This window comes from Rhopalosiphum maidis, chromosome 2 (genome assembly GCF_003676215.2).
Source record: "Rhopalosiphum maidis isolate BTI-1 chromosome 2, ASM367621v3, whole genome shotgun sequence".
Classification (NCBI taxonomy): domain Eukaryota; kingdom Metazoa; phylum Arthropoda; class Insecta; order Hemiptera; family Aphididae; genus Rhopalosiphum; species Rhopalosiphum maidis.
The window spans coordinates 16209967-16230054 of record NC_040878.1 but is presented as its reverse complement, the minus strand read 5'-3'; the positions used below and the strand labels follow the sequence as shown (position 1 = coordinate 16230054).

General features: G+C 29.3%; 1 protein-coding gene across 3 annotated transcripts in view; it reads right to left on the bottom strand.

Annotated features, from left to right (window-relative positions):
- LOC113554418 (homeotic protein antennapedia-like) overlaps positions 1 to 20088 on the bottom strand; it is a 153705-nt gene that overhangs the window by 109523 nt on the left and 24094 nt on the right. The window contains exon 1 of one of the 3 annotated variants that reach the window (XM_026958254.1): positions 269 to 674. The exons of the other annotated variants lie outside the window; for them this stretch is intronic. The gene's annotated coding sequence lies outside the window, so the exon portion shown is untranslated. Of the gene's footprint in view, positions 1 to 268; positions 675 to 20088 lie in introns of those variants that run through there. 3 annotated transcript variants of the gene reach the window in all.

Below are 20088 nucleotides of genomic sequence, written 5' to 3'. Positions count from 1 at the left end.
CTTTAATTATAAGCGTGAATATAAATTTTATATAGACAAATAGGTATATAATCGACCATGCACGACTAAAAAGAAAATTACACCACTTAAATTCTATAAATACTTATATATACTCGTTTAAATTAAAATAATAAAATACAATTGTGTTGTTTATAAAAATATATAAGTACAATACACATTATATGCATAGTACCTACAATACATTTTTGCCTATTATTATAAATTGTGTAAGTATATTAATATAAAATTGCTCTTTTATAATAGATACCTGAATTACGTACGACCATACGACAGCAATGATTTGGTGATGATACTCGAATTTAGTATATTGCTTTATCCGGATCCCGTCAAAAAAATTTAAAAAAATTAAACGATAGTGAATGAAAATCAATAATAATCATAGGAAATAAATTACACCGCAGGATTCGCTAAGCTATATGATATTGTAAAACGCGCCGAATGAATTATTTATGTGCGATATCTTTAAGATGAAAAAGAAACTTATATAATAAAATAATACCAACACGGCCGGTGTAATATGCGTAGCGACGAACGTTCCGTCGGAAAAGCGGTCGGACGACGATAAGCAACGTGCGAGCGAAAAGTCTGCGACACGCGCGCTACGTTTCAAAAAGCCGGCGCAAATGGTGATGAACCACGGGACCCGATTGGACGGTCGGACGGACTGACATTAATGGCGCGGCAGCACTCAACAGCTGCTCCGGCCGCTGCCGCCGCTTTGGACGATCGCGCGCGCACGCACGCGCGCCGTCCAGTCGCTGCAGCAGTCGTGCCCCCGCGCGCCCAATGATAACACACCGCATAATACGCGCGTCCTTATCAGTAGCTCCCCCTCCACGCCACGACGAAAACCGTTCGCCGGAATACCTTCCCCTATAGAATAATGACAACAATATAGGCGCTTTACCCCGCTGTCGACACTCCAGCATTACATTTACACATTACCTATAATATATCTGACGACCGGAAAATATAGATTTATAGTTATTTATAGTTCAGCAAGCGCGTTCTTGTGTATCTACATATACATATTATATAGATGTGACTGTATACGTGTGTAGGTTTAATATATGACGACCGCGTTTATAATATAGTTGTCGTCAATTTATAACTCATATATAAACACTGCAGGTATTGTATATATATATATATATACATACATACATATCTGTGTATGCTATTTTGGAAAATTAAAACATATATATATATATATATATATACAAAGTGATTTAACGAAACGTTTTCGATGATGTATATCTATAATATAATATATTATTAATGTTAACACGTCGAATAACGAGCAAATATTTGATACATAATATGTAGTATAAATACTCGTAAGTCGTAATATACGTGTTAGGTAGATTTTCATTATTATTTGTTGTTTAGCTAATATATTTTTATCATGTCATGCCTATAGAGAGTTCTAGGTATATGTGATAAAAAAACACTTAAAAAATAAAAAAAACCCGTATGAAAATTCAAAATGATGCACTTAATAATGCATTTGGCATCAAGTTTTATTTTTATTTTTAAAAATATATGAACAACTAAATATTTTAAAATCGAATTTTTGGAAATTTCACAATTTAGTTCCTATACAGTATATAGGTTACCAAGTACCTCCTATTCATAATTTAATATAAATACTACTATTGTATTTATTATATAATATATATTATTTTGTTCGTTAATCATAGTAAAATAATAAATTCCTACCAACAAATAATTAATAATAAAATAAATTAAATTAAAGTGTAATTATCATATTTTATTATTTCTTGCAATAAATAAATATTGTTAACATGTGAACATTTTAAAATAATAATATTCTTGCTTTATAGGTGCGTCAGTTCATAAATTTTTCAGAATTTTATAAATTGAAATGAGTAGGAATATTTGATTTAAACAAAAAGTCTATTAATATAATAATGTTCATAATTATAATTGAAATATATCATAAAAATTAATTTTTAATTTTAAATTTTGAATCCCGACACGTGTATAATTTTTAATTACAATCATATATTTCTTATACAAATATATATGTAATATTTTAATAAAATAATGAGTTTGAAGGAGATTACTAGGTTCATTAAATAATTTATCATTTTAAATAACATTTAAATTTATATAAATAAGGTTACATAAACTATAAAGTCTTACATTTCTGAACATTATTTTTTTTTTAATAATAAAATCATGCTTTAATATAAGATAATCCTTTAATAAATATCCACACTTGTAATTTCGAAAATTTTTAATTATTTTAAAAATATTTTTGTTTTACATAATTCTGATTGCAAAATAACATTTAAAAAATATATTATTTTTTTATCGTTGTCATATTTTAAATCCTATACTTTTTTGTATAATATACATTTTTAATTTTATATATCGAAGCTGAATATTTTTTAGTGCTTTAAAACATAAAAATTTAATTTTGAATGTGTTGTTATAAAATTAGTTATACATAACTTATAACTTAAAGTATTTAAAGATTAAATGAGTGGAGCAGCTAGTCGAAGATGACACGGTTTATTCTCGAATGTAATATAATTGGCTCACTTCTTTGTATAGTCTCCATACTCATCATCATTCTTAAAACTTATACTAACTACCTAGGTAGTAGCATTTCGTTTGAATTTCGATTATTATTTATCAAAGTTTTCCAAAAAAAAATTCTGCATCATCGGAATTTAAAAGAAAAAATATATGTTATCTTTTAAAATAGTAAAAAACATATTTTTTTAATGATATAAAACAAATTAAAAGTACTACTTTAAAAACATATATGTCATAGGATTCATGTTTTTATAATTTGTATACAATTAAATAAGTAGGTAATAGTTTTCATAACAATATATTTAAATTGTACCTAATAATATTTTTGTATAATTTATTTTCATAAAATATCATCCAGCAATATTCACCTTATCATATAATATATATATTATTAAAACTGAAGTCAACATTCTACAACACCTAAATTGTATAGTTATAGACTATAGTTATATCTCTTATACAATAAAAAGAAGCATATATAATACATTTATACTGTGTGGTAACCATTAAAATAGTATATAGAATAACACTAAAAGGAATTATCAATTAGATACAAAATGTGAAATTAAAAAATTTCAAAAAAAAATATTTAATTTTTCACTGTTAAAAAATAGTTGTTTTTTGCTAGATTTCTATTTAGCGTGGTAGATTACCGAAACTAGAGAACCTATTTTGTTATTTGGGGTCTTGTTAAATCATTACAAAGCTATAAAGCTGAAAAACATAAAACATAATATAAAACGCCCAATAACATGTGTTTTAATTTTTTTTGAAGCTCTGTAGTTTAATAACTATAAAAGGTCTTTATCTGAAAAACTTCACTGCACTTCTCCCAGCCAATGTGAATCTAACAAGACCCTAAACAACAAAATCCACTCTTGGTCTCAGAGATCCATCTCATTAAATGAAAATGAAAATAAAATACATTATACATACATATTGCATACAATTAATAAATTTCTAAAAATTGAAAATCAAGAAGTTTACATGCCAATCTCTGACTTGGCAAACGTTTTTTGTTAGTTAACAAATACGTTTTTGTCGATACATAAGCATTGAATTTCAAACGAATAGTTAATTTACTATAAATATTTAAAGTCTTGATGAGTAGAGCAGTGATCCAATATAATTATGCAATAAACCTGCTATTTACTCCGCTCATCTAAACTTTAAATACCTACTTATAAGTTATAATAGTTCTAACTTATAAGGTATAAATTATAAATATAATTAACAACTCATTCGAAATTCGATTTTTATGAATCGAATTAGATGCATTAAAAATATTCTGTTCCAGAATATAAAATTAAAAATACGTCACTCAAGAGAACAGAAATAAAAAATGATTATTACCTATACGTGCTTATAGGTATGATATGAGTAGATTAGAGTGAAATAGATGATTCCTAAAAGTGTTGATCCACTCCTTTTCTTGAAAATTATAACTAATTGACTGTTAACTTATAATACAGTTTAAATGTCAGTTTTAATGTATTGAAAATCTCAGAAAAGGATTTTCTTCAGAATGTGAAATTAAACTTTGTATGCTGTTATTCAAAAAAGTAAAAATGTTTTTAGAGTTCCTTCAAATCGTGTAAAACAAATATTCCCGTAATCGGTAAATATAATACTATATTTTAAAATAATTAAAAGTTTTACATTATATACCTATTATATATGTTAATAGTTTACACTAAACGGTTTTCAACCGTTAATTACAATAACAATGTGTATTTTATACCTATTTATAGTATATATAAACATAATATATAAATCTACAATTATAGGTACGTGCATATATTACTGTATACCTGCTACCTACAATCATGAACATTGTAGTACAACCGTCTGTTATCGACGCGACGAGCATTATGTCTAAAACTGTCGTATATAATACATCGTATTAGGTGTACTACGTACGAGTATACGTACACATGTTTTAATACAAATTTAATGTTTGGCGAAACAACCGTCGTTGATGTTACAACCTGTAGTTTACCTATATAAGTATGAGTATATAAATTATAGCAGTAGTACGTCAGCTGAGGCTTATTCTTATCCATTGTTTTCTTACACTGAAGTAATTAAATAACCAACGATATTCGTTTTTTTTACGCATACCTATATTTATACATACAAATTATACAAATGGTATGTTCGTTTATAAGTAGATACATATGATTATAATTTATAAGCATTGTATAACGAGTGTGTGCCTATAATACGTGATGCACACGACAAATTTAGCACACTAGCGTATTTTTATTGTTTATTGTTTTGTTTTGTTTTTATTTTATCTAAATAAATACTTTTTATATACTACAATGACGAAGCGTTGATTCTATAATATGTTTATTAAATCGGTAAATATATACACTTAATTATACGATTAAAGGGTGCTACATTATAGTTACTTTAGCGAATAAATATATTTTTATATATTGACTGCAGGTGATGGACTCTACATAATCTTTGTATTTATGAGACTATCGTTTATAAATTAATCTAATTTTAACGAAGACTTTCGAATAATTATTTGATTACAATATTTATATTATATATATATATAGTAATTGAATTATAATGGTTTATAGACACTGACCCTTAAAAGTAAGCATGCAATGCGCTATCATACACAATATTGCACGTTTTCCTAATATAATAATACTATAGTATTTACTATACTATAGACTATAAAAACATCAAAAATACTCGTGACACCCCCAAAGACCCCCTGATGATAACGCTCTACAAACGTACATCCCAAAGAATTACACTTGCAATAGAATATCCTCGGGTCACATACATACATTGTTTTCTACGGGTATTTTTTTTTTTGACGATAGTGATTTATCCGATACCTATATGAAAAGAGATACCGTTATACTTCAAATTCTATACAATCTTTACAATATTGTTACTGTTATAAGTTTAATTTTAAATAATATACAACATTTAATTCGTTCGCACAATAGTACACGAATACATCAAACAAATAATTTTTGAGCAACCGCCTACACATATTGAAAAAATATATTGTCAACGATAATCTTTTGAAAAATAAAATAATAATAATATATTATATTCTTCGGATTTGTTATAGTTTGGTCGAATACCGTAAAGATGATTATTACAATTGCGTCACTATAATATATAATATTTACCTACAATGTAACATGTTAAACCAGTAATATATATATATAAATATTAAACCTAAGAATACAGTGAAAACTGAAAATATCTGCTGTGTAAAGATACTATATTATTATTTTACTATGGCCGTGTCTATCTTTTTATTTACAAATTACTTTATTTTTCATTTTATGATATTCCATACATACAATACCCCTCCCAACACTACCACCAATCAAAAACCCTATATAAATGTCGTATATATTATATATTTGCTCTCTCTGTATAGGGTGAATTCTGAAATTCGGCGGGACATAATATATTACTAAAATTTTAGCTTTAATTAATTGTCTGTCAACCGCAGCGTTAGCACATTCATCTCCAAGCCGTTTCCCGCATGCAAGTGAAATATTCTCCCCTATTGTACTTTGATATTCAATTATTTTATACATTGCATTTGTTCAAATTACTTTTACTGAAAATATTCTACGACTTATCATAATGTTCATTGTTACAGACATATTTCAGATAAAATTGTAGGTATAACTACTGCAGTATTTTTTATAATTTATAAGTTACATTACATGTATAAAATAATTTAAAAATAAATCAATAGTTATTAACAACGTGAAAACTAAAAAGTTTTATAGATAAATTGTAATATAATATCACAAACCAAAAATATGATGCTATTTTTATTGAAATTTTGTTTAATAAACTTTAAATATTAACAATTAAAAATATTTTATTTAATATTTTATATAGTATATTTTGTATAATAACTAATGCATAATATAAATATTAAATAATAAGTAATAATATTAATGAAATTAAAAAAACCACCCTCCTTGAAGATTCTATTATTTTTAGTAAATTAATATGTTTGAAATAAAGTTGTATAATTTACAAGATTTAAATCCAAAAACTAATGATTTCCATTATGACATTATATGAATTGAGGTATTATATAAAATCTTTAAAAATGGGCAAAAATGTTGATTAGTGAAAATGAATAACTTATAAACATTATTAAAAAGTAGTAAAATAGTTCAACAATTTTAGTCGAAATTACCGTTTTTATTATACTAATATTAAGCTAATTAGTTAGAAAATGTCACCATGAGCACCCTAAATTCTTGGTTTCTAAACGCATTTTAATAATACAACGCAATAAACTATAATTCCGTATAATTCTAACTATGTACAGTTACTATATGTAAGACAATAATTAATAAATTAATATCTTAGTATCAATAGTCGTAACTATACACCAACAATAACAGCTAACAGACAGATGGACACAACGGGGATATAAAATGTTCTATAATGTATATATTTAAAACCAAAAAACTTTATAATTATAATTTCGTTTGGTGTTAAAACAAAACATTAAAAATAACAGGAAAAAAATAGGTAATATAATTTTTGTTCGAAACAGTGGCGTATTTTCAATTTTTTTCTGGAAGAAAACAGAGACATAAAGTACAGATAAAGCTACAGATAGATTTTTAAAGAATAAATAATATGATTTTGTATTTAAAAGTTACGCGCGGCGGCGGGTTTTTGAGTGTTCGATCGGTCCAGTACCCCTGGGCCCCCACTGGTTCGAAATATTTAAATATGTAAGTATCGGTAGGTAGTTTTAACACAAACTATAATACATTCTATACCAATCCAAAGAGATTCCTATATATTAGATAAAGAATGTTTCAAAATGTTATTTACAACAAAATAACTATATGGCATTTATTTTCAGACGAGAAAAAAGTCAATAGCATTATAAAATGTATATTATTCGATTCACGTAATATATCTGTCGAGTTATTCGGAACGAACAAAGATCGCTATTGTTCAAATGGCTTTTCTCGGAACCGGCCCGAGGCAATTGCAAAACAAAACGGAAGTAAAATTTAAAAAAATTACGTTGCAATCACACTAATTGGGGGTTCTGGTTTGTTTAATTCCTATACAAATATTCAATTATTTAAAATGAGCAGATACTATCTACCATAATATTACGTCTTATACCGACTACATTATTATGTACTATTTCAGAAGAAAATATCGCACCTTCAAAATCACGTAGGTATATATTTTCTCCGTGCTGGCGCGCGACGTAGTTATGTAGTAAGTATTTACGGAAACTCGTTGTCGTCCTCTTCCCCGTCAAGTATAAACGGGTACGAAGAAAAAAATTATCCAGGATACTAAGATTTACAGCGGCGTCGACGTGCTTTACTCTGCTAACGCGCGCGCGTGCGTTATATATTATACATGTACGATCATATATAATTTTATAGTGACTATACAATATACACTATATATATATAGGTATACCATCACGGACCACTACCACAATATACCTATACGTCGTATGTATCTAATGCTTATACATTTATATGTCGATATATATGCTGCGCGCTATACCTACGTTTAACTTCTGCGAAAGTCTAATAACGTCAGACGCCACTGACGGCGGCACGTTCCCGTCAACGAAATCGCGTGTATTATTTATACCGCGGTCATGTCCGTATCGGTGGTAAATATAATAATATATATATATATATTATATCATTATATTAGACATACTTACAAATTCATCATCCGTCTCGCGTTCATGATGTCGTTTATATAAATGTATAATATATATATATATATACGACCGAAGACAATAATAATAATACAAACGCGCGCGCTCTATACGGACGAGACAAGTTCGGCCGCGGCGATGGTGGTCATTACGTTTGCCACGCACGCCCCGTAATTGCCTCGCGAGTATCGCGGCGCTAATGGCGCCATGTGCCGCGCGCGTTGACTCGCAACAGCGGCGACGCGACTAGAAAGACGACTATCTCTCGATGGCGTGACGTGACGTGACCGCGCGACGGAATGGGGGACATCGGTTTTAACGCGAAATCTCTGGACGCGAATCGTACAGATTTTTTTTATTTCTTATTCTAACCGCACGTACCTACACTATAATTAAATTGCGACGCGACGCTCCGGAGATTTATATATAATATATATATTGTGAATGGATCAAAAACGTAAATGCATTATATATGCCGTGTTTTTTTTTTATGTACTGTACGAAAATACGTAACAGCACTCTAATCAGCTATATACCTACATAATATCTATAATCTATGCATAATAGTTTATAACATAGACTTGATTCGTGCCGCCCGGTCAGATACCTAAGTATACCTATTGGAGCTTTTGTTTGTTATTACAACGACATTATTAAAATTCTTTATTTTTTACTTTCTTCAAATATCGATCTCCAATTCAGATATCTCGTGAGATACTTAAGCGGATGTCAACAAATTATTTGTTTTCTGTCTCTAACCCACGTGCAGCATACCAAATTAGCGTTTAGTAGAAATTGTAATATTCTATTGTTAGCTTTAATATAACAAATTCATTGAACTATAATCAGCAAGCGCATTATCTCTGTATTTGTACACTTTTTACGATACTTGTATGTTAATAGAAGTTATAACTGCACTTATGAGTATGTAAAATATTACTACTTAAAAATGCTGATAACTACATCGTAGACAAATTTAACTATCGTGAAAAAACCTACTCATAACAAATATACATAATATTTTTAAATTTAAGTCTTATAATAGGTCAATATTCACAATAATATTAAATCTAACAACATATTAAGAGTGGTTATGAACAACTCAAATTCATTATGAAATATATAAATTAGCCATTAAATCATTAATATGAATGTTTTACATACGTAAATCATTCTTTTACAATTGTATTAAATGTTTAATATAATTAACTAATAAATACCTATCCCCCCACATGAGCCTGCTCACTAGAGCCTACTACACACAATTGTTATAATATGTTTATTGTAATTTTCTGTATTAAATTAATAATAATAAATAATAATAATAATAATAATAAGAAGGGACAATTTAGCTAGAGACAAATTAATTATAAAAAACTAAAAAAATCCCCACGATGAACGATTTCCATTTTTATCTTGTTATGTCACCCATAGATGTGAGTTCGTCGTCATCTTAAGTAATTGTGAAAATGAATGTCATTGAATTTGTACTCAGACATACGCATTCTATGTTTATATCTAATAGGTACTCATCTAAACATATTTAAATACTTAGAAGAGACTATTCTGATTTTTAACTTTTAAAATATATACATCGCAGTAACCTTTAATTAATTGGCTATTAAATTTGTAACACGCTTAAATATACTAAATACTTTTTTTAATACTAATTAATAATAATCTCTCTAATAGTCTAATATAATAGTAAATAATCCTAGATTATTTTTTTTTAATGTTAATAAGAAAAAAAAAATTTGCAAACGCATTTAATTTAATACAACGGATAATCGTATCAACACTTGAACGAAGGGATTGCTCACGCGACACCTAACGGAGACTATATACAACTCCAATGGCTGTTTCATACCCTGATGACAGAGGTCGTCCTAGTCTCCATTGCTATTCACAACCCTTTATGTTTTCCGTTTTTATTCACCACCAACACGGCAACACACCCTAACGGATAAACCCTAGAACGAGGGTTGAGCAAGTTTATATTATACTAAGAATAATACCATTGATTTCAGGTACTTTTTTTTAACACGTTGTATTTTGTCTACTGTTGTTTTCGAACAAGTTAACTTAACGTCTTAACGAAATCCGATACGTCTTGTCCGGCTTTTCACTATTTAATCTTAAAAAAACAAGTATAGGTAGGTACGTGTCTTAATATAATATATAACTATATAATAGGTAGGTAGTGTAATTATCGATTTTCTACATTCTTCGCTATTGAATTAAATTAGCTAAAAAAACAATATTAAGATATCTTTACAATATATTACTTATAAAAAATGTGGTATGAATTAAATTGGGTTAAATTAAACTTTATTTAATTGCCAAACACTTTATATTATGGAGATAAATGACGAATTTTATACATTTGTTTAATAATAAGAGTACCTATCAATTATAATTAAAATATATCTAATTAATTTAGTTTTAATTTTTGAACTATATATTAAAAATAATACGTTTAACTAAAATGTTTTATAACGAATACCATGATGAAAAAAAAATAATAATAAATTCATTGTAAATATTATAGTAAATCAAGAATACTAATTGAATATCCTTTATATATTTTCAGTATACGATACATATTGTCGAACCCAAAATATAAGAATTGTTTATTCTTTATCGATTAATAATAATTATAATGAATAATAATGATAAAATGATTATAAGATTTCATTTTTTAAGTCCACTACTCCACTATATTATAATAATTTAGGTTTACTATTAAGTTCATTTATTCATTAAATAATTCCCAATATTGTATTTCTTTTTAAAATAATTATTAATTTTTATCTTTTCAGGCTCTTAGTGGTTGTGGGAGATTTTTCTATACGTAGACAGACGATGTGCCTCAGTATAATTTTAATTTACATCACGATTATCATGTAGATAACTATGGTTTATACTAATAATCTATGTAATTAAAAACGTTTAATCGTAAACACGAAATATAATTTATTCAATTATAAGTGTGTATTATAAACATACAGCTGACTAAATAGCATATTTTAGAATATCGATTATTCGACGTAAATAAATTCTGGTAGTAATGCAATGATTTTTTTTTCGAAAGAGTGCAATCAGAAAACAATTATTACAATTTAAAACTATACCGTACCTAGGTACTATTGCTACGCGTGTCAATTGTCTGAGTATGTATACAATAATATATTATATTACTATATGTATAATAATTTAATATATGCGGAGTCGGTGTGTATATACGTGCGTACTGCGTGTGTAGAACACGAGAAGTAGTTGTTGCAGACGATAAAAAACCTTTACCGAAAAAATTCGTTTCACATAATAAGTAGGTATGATATAAAACAACAACGGTACATCGCGTACCTAACATATTATAATATACAGTCTATAACTGCAGCAGTTGTGTATATATGGATTGAACCGACCCATTTAAAAGCAATAAAAATCGCGTCGAACATTGTAAATCGACGGCGGCGGTAGTAAATTGAACGGACGGTCGGCCGGGCGAACGCCGCCGCGCCGCAATCGTGTTTCGTGTCCGTTGTACCTACAGGTCGTAAATATTGTCGGCGGCGGCTCTTCGGTTTTTATCGTTATTTAAATGAGGCCAATGCACACACGACGGATCGTCGTCGTCGTCAGCGCACGTTATGTTATACTCGCGCGTGTCCATGAATCAATGGGGCGCGGGCGAGCGGTTATAATAATATAGTGGCACTAGGTGCGCGCATTTACCGTTTACTGCCTTGTTATATTACTATTATAATATTGGGCGTGATTATTTTTTTTAATCACTCGTTTCCGATAATAAAAAGACCGTAAAACCTACGCGAACGACATCTACCAGGCCAATTCGTACCACCGACGCAGCGCTATCTGACGGCCAATGTATGAAGCATCAGTCATTCCGTCTAAAATTCGAAATGTTGTAAGTTCTCCAACGCACGTACTCGCATACTATACCACGTACTCGTTTCCCGATAAAGATCACATCACGCGACACTACGAAGAATTTGTTTAGGAGTATTTAACGTTAATTTTAATATTCTTTTTTACAATGGATATTCTTCATTGTTAACTAATTATAGTATTTACTAGGTAAAAACGGTTAGGTTTTGAATGAAAAAAAATCCCTTAGTTACTTTCTACTAAATTGATGCATTAGTAGTACGATTGCGTGACCGGAAACCATCTTTTATTATTTAAAAAAATAATTTAGAAAATTCATAGAAAAATCCTCCGTTGATTATCCCGATATAAATATACAAATATATACGAGTACAATACGGATATTATTATAATATTTAGGTGTATCTACAGTCTACACGAATTATTTTATAGTATTATAATATAAAAATATTATATTTAAGGATACTAGTTAGTAACAACATCACATTTACCACCGTATTTCAGTTATGTGTCTAAATACTCTATAAGCAGATATTTGAAACATACGGTATCATAAATACCTAGAAATGGCATATATTTTACATATAATGCAGTTTAAAAAAAAAATAATTTTCTACTATTTTATATTTTTACAGTAATTATTTGCTATATTTGTAAGTAAAAAATAATAAATGATTATAACTCAATGATCAATATCATAGAATGTATACACAGAGCTAGAGAAACAATGATATAGTATATTATTATGCGGTATACAACATTTTGAAGATAATATACCTAAATTATAATAAATTACGTCGCACTAGAACCAAAACACGTTATACAGACCAGTTTAATTTTAATGTGAAATAGCCGACGAATTAACTGTATGTTTGTCGTATGTTTTCGTATAAAAATCTATGATAAAATATTTCTATATAGTATATACCATCGTCAGGCACTTAGGCCGTGTTATCGTGGAATGCGTATACTATATTACTACTGACCACAGTCATCGGATTCTCGCGTATCAATAATAAAATATAATAATCGGTAAAAAACACGAGAACGAACTCTTAAAATGTTTATATAACTACCTAGGAGTGAGTACATAAATATTATACGTATATAATCGAAAAATAACGTGCCTATATATTTCAAGAAAAAGCGATAACGTTGAATGTATATATATATATATATATATATCATATTCGTATACAGTTCAAGTCGAGGTTCAAGTTTTCTGTAAAATATTAATATGAAAACAACTACGACGTTTAGTTGGTTTTAATGATGATGATGATAATAATAATAATAAAAATGTTTGACATAAAATAAATATAAATATATAATATTAGGTATAAAGCTATAGAAAATGGTTTCGACTTCTGAAATTTTGTCATCGTGAATGCCTATTACCTATAATCTATAGTATAGACTCTATACTATTATATACCTACATACCACACTGCAATCACTCGTGAGGTTCAAAAATCGACGATTGGTATTTGGTATATCGCACGTAATGACGGCTTTCATATGCAGATAATATGAATTCAATTTCGAAAGATACGTTCACGTAGTAATGGTATATATATATATAATATAATACGTTTGCGCGAGCGTTTATTGTACACGAGAGAGTTAAGTCTGCATGTCAACGTCTGCTGACACTCGAACCTCCTATTTCATTATGGCTGGCCAACATGGCTGTATACTCCGCGAGGTCCCGATGCAGCGGCGGTGGAACAGCAGCTGTCCGTTTGCCCAAAAATTACGAGGCCGCGTTCACACGTACTCGCGCGACCGGATTTGACAAACGATATTATTATTAATATTATTATAGTAAAGCTATACGCTGTTATGACCTTAAACTGGTATATATAATTTATAAATATAAATATAGAAATTATATACACTATACATATATATATATATATTATGAGTACGACAACGTGTGATATATTGAATACATTTATACGTTACCGATTATTGACTGATGGCTATACGAGGACGAGATGCGAGAGACCGCAATACTAAGACATATACTGCTGACTACTGATTGTCGAGTATATTATAAGCTTCAGATTTCAGAAATAATTTTTTATCATCGATTCATCCTTACATATTATAATATGAGTGTATAGAGTATAAACCAATTTCAAACGGTTGGATAACATAAAATGTTACATAATTCATATTCAAGATAACGAAAAATCATTATTCATAATCGAACATACACGTCATATTATAAACATTTTTCGAATCAGTACAAGATATTATATTATAACCTATAATAGTATAGTAACGTCTTAAATAGAAAACACACAAACAAAACGCAGTGATGGTGAATATGATCATCTAGTATACATCCTATTCTATAATCAATAATATAAATGAAGAATGGGTAATGTATACATATATATTATAGATTATTTTATAATATTTATAATATATGATTTACAGTATTATTATCTCGCTAAAAATATCGATGAAAAAATAACCTTAAAATTTATAAAAAAAAAAATTTGCGCAGGCCGAGTGGTGATAGTCTACAGAGAGAGTAAGGTAACGTGGTGGGGAGGGTGGTGTCAAAGTAGTACACAACAGCAAATAATAGGTGTTGTCGTCATCAGTTCTATGCGAACAATTTTTTTTTTAAATTCATCTGGCATTGTCGGCTAAACCGCTCCAATTAACATGAGAATTTGTTATACATGACGGAGAGAAGAAAAGAGACGGAAAATTATGGGCTGCAAAAAGTTCGGAATGGAATCGCAATAATTCTCATTGTTTCGAAAATATATATAAACTATAATAATGTAATCGTCCCCCGACCTAAGCCCCGCCAACAACACTTCCAACATCCATCGGTGTGGCATGCAACAATTGCGGTCTGGACACGTCGTTGTCGTCGTCGGCGGCGGCGGCAGAGGCAGAATGCTAATTTCACGCCGCCGTATAGGATAGAAATCTCTGTCGTCATCGTTGCCGCCGCTCCCGTCGAATACAACGTGTTAAATATTAGTTATTTCTTATTACTGCAAATTAACATATACCATTATAATATTAACGATTCCATTACAGCCCGTGATCATAATATAATACATAATATTATAATATATATCTACTTCAAAATACGTTTTTAGGAATATGTAATTTTAACTTTTACTCATACTCTATAGTTACGCAGTAATATCCGTGTTGACGTTTTTGAGGTCTTATTGTACAGTAGGTTGTAAGTTGGTACATACAATAAATAGCGTTTTTCGTATTTGTAAGCCAAACCGACAAAAATACAACACAGACGGTGTGTACACATTTAAACGCGAAAGTCACTGTTATATTATTTTAGGTGCCTACATAATATAATATATTCGAGTTTGTGTGGTGGTCATCGGTCGAACGGAATTTATAAAACGTTATTTTTGTACGGGACAGAGTGATAAATATCGCGAATTTTATAAAAATACGACACGAAAAACAATTTCACGTTTAGAATTTATTACTCCGCGCGTAATAAATAAATCGTGTAATAATGTCATATTATGCTTCGACCACTCCTATACGCGTGTAATACGTATTATATGTGCGCGCAGTTTACGATTAAATTTATTGCAGTTTAGGGCGCATAGTTAGGCATAGAATGAAAAGACAAATGTTGATTTAAGTGTGCGATAAGGCAAATAAAGTATATTATATTAAACTGTAAAAGTGTTTGAAAGTTAACCGAGCATGCATAATATCATATGCTTTTACAGACAATGTCCGGTATAGGCACACGACGACCGCGAGAGATAGAAATAATCGTGTCGGCGGTGACGTAGCGTAACATGTATCTCTCCGCCGTCTTCATAATATTATCATACACGTTGTAAATATCGCGTAAAATGGACGGACCGATTGACGTGTCCTATGATTATAATGAATTATTGTGACCCCGGGCCATAGACTGCGTATAATAATTGATTCAAATGTTTTACGATATTAAGAGAAAAAAATTGTATTAGCCGGCGGAATTTAACGAAAACAAAACAAAGCATCGACTGTAGTTGGTTTATAAATCATATTATTAATTTAATTTATTCTATTCGTATACGAAAAACCTAATTGCATAGTAAATGCTGTAGCAGACCAGCCACTACGGCGGCGATTTAAATTAAAATATTCAAAGAAGCAAACAAGTTTAAGTTGAACCGCTATAATATTTTATATATATATGTACAACCACAGGCCGCGACCAATTTGATTTTTGTGGTCTTTCATTACCCTTTAAATCTCCATGGTTACTTGTACATTATGTTTTATAAGAATAAAAATGCTCTGTATTTAAGTACCCATTAATAAAATACATAATGATATAGTACAACAAATGTTTAACCACCTAGACCTAATCAATATATATTTGGTATACTCAAATTTTACAATATTTATATCAACGTCAGATTTATAACTAAATTATAATACATAACTTACATTCAAATTTGTATTGTATAACTCTATCTCAAACACAAGCAACACTTACAAGAGATAGATTTATCATTTTAAGCTTATGTATGTAATTTATTCAAATATTTTTCTTAATTTAAAAAAATATTTTCATTTGATAAACCTTTTCGTTCTCAATAAAAAATTTAAGCATTTTTCTCTTTAGTTACTTAATATTTAATTAATTTTGGAGTAATTATTTTCGTTATAGTTTTAGTCAGGGTTTTTTTTATTAAGTACATAAATTAATATTATGCTGATACTTTATGAAATCTATACCTATACAGTAAAATATTATGTAGTTGTTTGAGTTGTTTCAATATAAAAATACGTTCAGTTCAAATTTCGACCGAATAAATCCCTGTCGTGTTCGTGATATTGACCTTGTAGATACCATGTTTAATGTAAGATTGTTATCGTAATTATCATACTGGTTAGTAGTAGAAGTTTGTACTCGAATAATTAGAATTATAACAATATATCATTGGGTGCGAAACTTTTTATTTGAAAATACAACAGAATACGAATAAAACCTTTTAATAAATTCTGTACATGGAAGAATAATTTGGGGAAAAAACGTTAATTACTGTTGTTGCAATAGAGGGTGTTTATTCTAAGCTATTTATACGCAAATCAAAACGCTCAAATTGTCACCTTACAATAGTTTTTAAAAAAACCTATGTAGCCTAATAGTATATAATACGATTAAGTATGCATATTTGTATATGTCTTTTATATAAATATAAACTACACAGCCTGTAATCAACAGTGGTTTACAATAAAAATCGCATAATATGCGCTGAGAATGGAACATTTTTTTCGACACGAATCTTATCCAAAAAAAAAAAAAAATATACAGAACAATGTACAATGTATATCAGTATCGTCTGCAGCATATTATAATATTATTGTGTGCGACGGGCACGTGCGATTCTTTCTCTTTGTACCTACGTTGAGAAATTCCGAAAGATTATATACGAATCCCCGTGACGAACACGACTACTCGCGATGGGTCTTTGAAAAGAAAGGGCTTTCTCTACTCTTTGTGGTTTTTTTTCTTTAGACCTATCGTCTACCTGCAGCCTGCACAACCTCCCGCTGGGGGCTTGTTTCCCGCCTTCTACTCGTTGAACCATCGTCGGACAAATCCTCTGCACACACACGCGAATGCGGTACCTATATACGTACACATGCAACACAAATACCCCGTCTGATATGCAGTCGTGTTTTAGGACCAGTTTTCATGTATTATACGAGTTTATATTATTATTATATACGATGTGTTATCTGCCAGTGGGAATCGTTGGGGAGTTGGTATATTTTTTTCGTCTGACCTTGGCGTCTCCCGAAGAATGTATATACATGTGTTTTATACTTACGTACTTATTTATATACCTATATTATTTATAATATGCATTCGATAGACTGTATGCCTATATACAAGCAATAGTAAAATAGTGTATGTACTCTGTACTATGGTTTTTTATATTTGGTAAATCATCGCGAGTGCAGTAAAATGGGATAAAAGGGGAGGAAAGAATTATAATTAAGAGCTTCTGAATGAAATACTATAATGTTATTGTATACAATAATTTCTGAAGAATTGTCATTTTAAACAAACAAGAGATTGTCTTTAAAAATAATGTATATATATTTCGGATATTGTTAATTTAATGTCGTGTGGCATACAATATTTTCATATTTTATCGCAAGGTTATGGAATTACGATTTCCGAATTTTCCAATGGGACTATAATTCCTTCATTGCAACTCGCACTTGTCGATGTGTTGGCTGTGCGTTTGTCGCATGTGCGCGTGAAGTTCTCTCCCCACGCGAATATATATATATTAATACATATATACATACAAATATAAATCAAACACATCCGGCGCGTTTGAAATAATGTGTATTGTATATGTATAAATGTATACATGTATGTATGCCTACAAGCGAATATCCTAACCACTGCCACCAATGCACGTACACACACGAGCATCCACGCGTATAACTGTGACTACTATAAATATACGCGGAGAGAAGATTTCGTCGTACACGTGTTACAGGCTAATAAATCCCATTGGCCTTTCCCTCTCAGCTCTTAACCCTTTCACACTCATACACATACGCTTGTGTATTTGGCTGTCGCCGTTGCCATCCGACTTCCCGAAACTCGCAGATTATACGCTTATACACGCCATACACACATATAAATTCGAAGAGGATTTAAATTATTCAACATTTAATCACGGAAACCTCCAGTCATAGGTGCACATGCACGATGTATGGCATAAACATATATATATATATATATATATATACTATACAGTATATTGTGGCCTCTGCAGAAAATGGCACGCAGAGCCATAAGATTAATTTACGCGTCATGGTCCCGCCAATATAGTGCTACCACCGAGTAACCCTTTTACTATACCCTAAGCAAAAGTTCTCAATAACTACCACATTTTCCATTTCGCTGGACACACAGAGAGAAATACATAATGTCCTATACGCATTTTACGGCCGTTGATTAGCAGGACTGAAGATTAGGTACAGCAGTTTAAAGGTTGCGCAGGATTTTTATATCGTTATTTTTGCTACCGTGCATTTAAAATGATTGTTTATAAAAAACGTCCATTAGTTGGCATTAAATTTACAGAATCAATTACATACATTTAAAAACTTTCTAATTTTTGTCAATTTTTAAAACACTAATTAAACACAAGTCATTTTTGTTTTTGTATACATAATTAGTAAATCATATTAACTACTAATAACATGAACTATTGACAACGATTAGTGTATAACAATTTATTTTGAAATAATAATAATAATAATAAAAAAAAAATGATTAACGCTATCATAGGGTTATAATTTATACTAAAATTTGCGTTGAAATTAAATACCTCGATGCATTTATTAATTAAACGAAAATAACTAATATTATATAAATCATTCTTTAAATGTTCAATTTAAAATAGTAAAATTAGAATTACTAAACTAAGTTATAATTGTACTTAATTAAGATATTGATCATGAAGTTCATAATAAATATAAATAATATTTTGTTTTAATATATATATTTAAATAATTGAAAAAAAATCTGTTAATATTTCTTAGGAATTAGGATAAAGACTTTACTAGAATATCATTATTGACTTATATATTATGTGTTTTCAAAATTAAGTATTCTATTGATTTATTAATAGAATAATTAAGTATCAGTTAATTATTTTTATAAAATAAAAATCTTTAAAATCTATTGTGATAATATGTAGTATAAATATCCAGTATAACATATGGACTTTAGTAAATAGTAAATTATATTATTAAATCATAACCAAAATCATATTATCAAGAAAAGTTTTAACATTTTGTTAACTATAAAATCGATTCTTTAATTT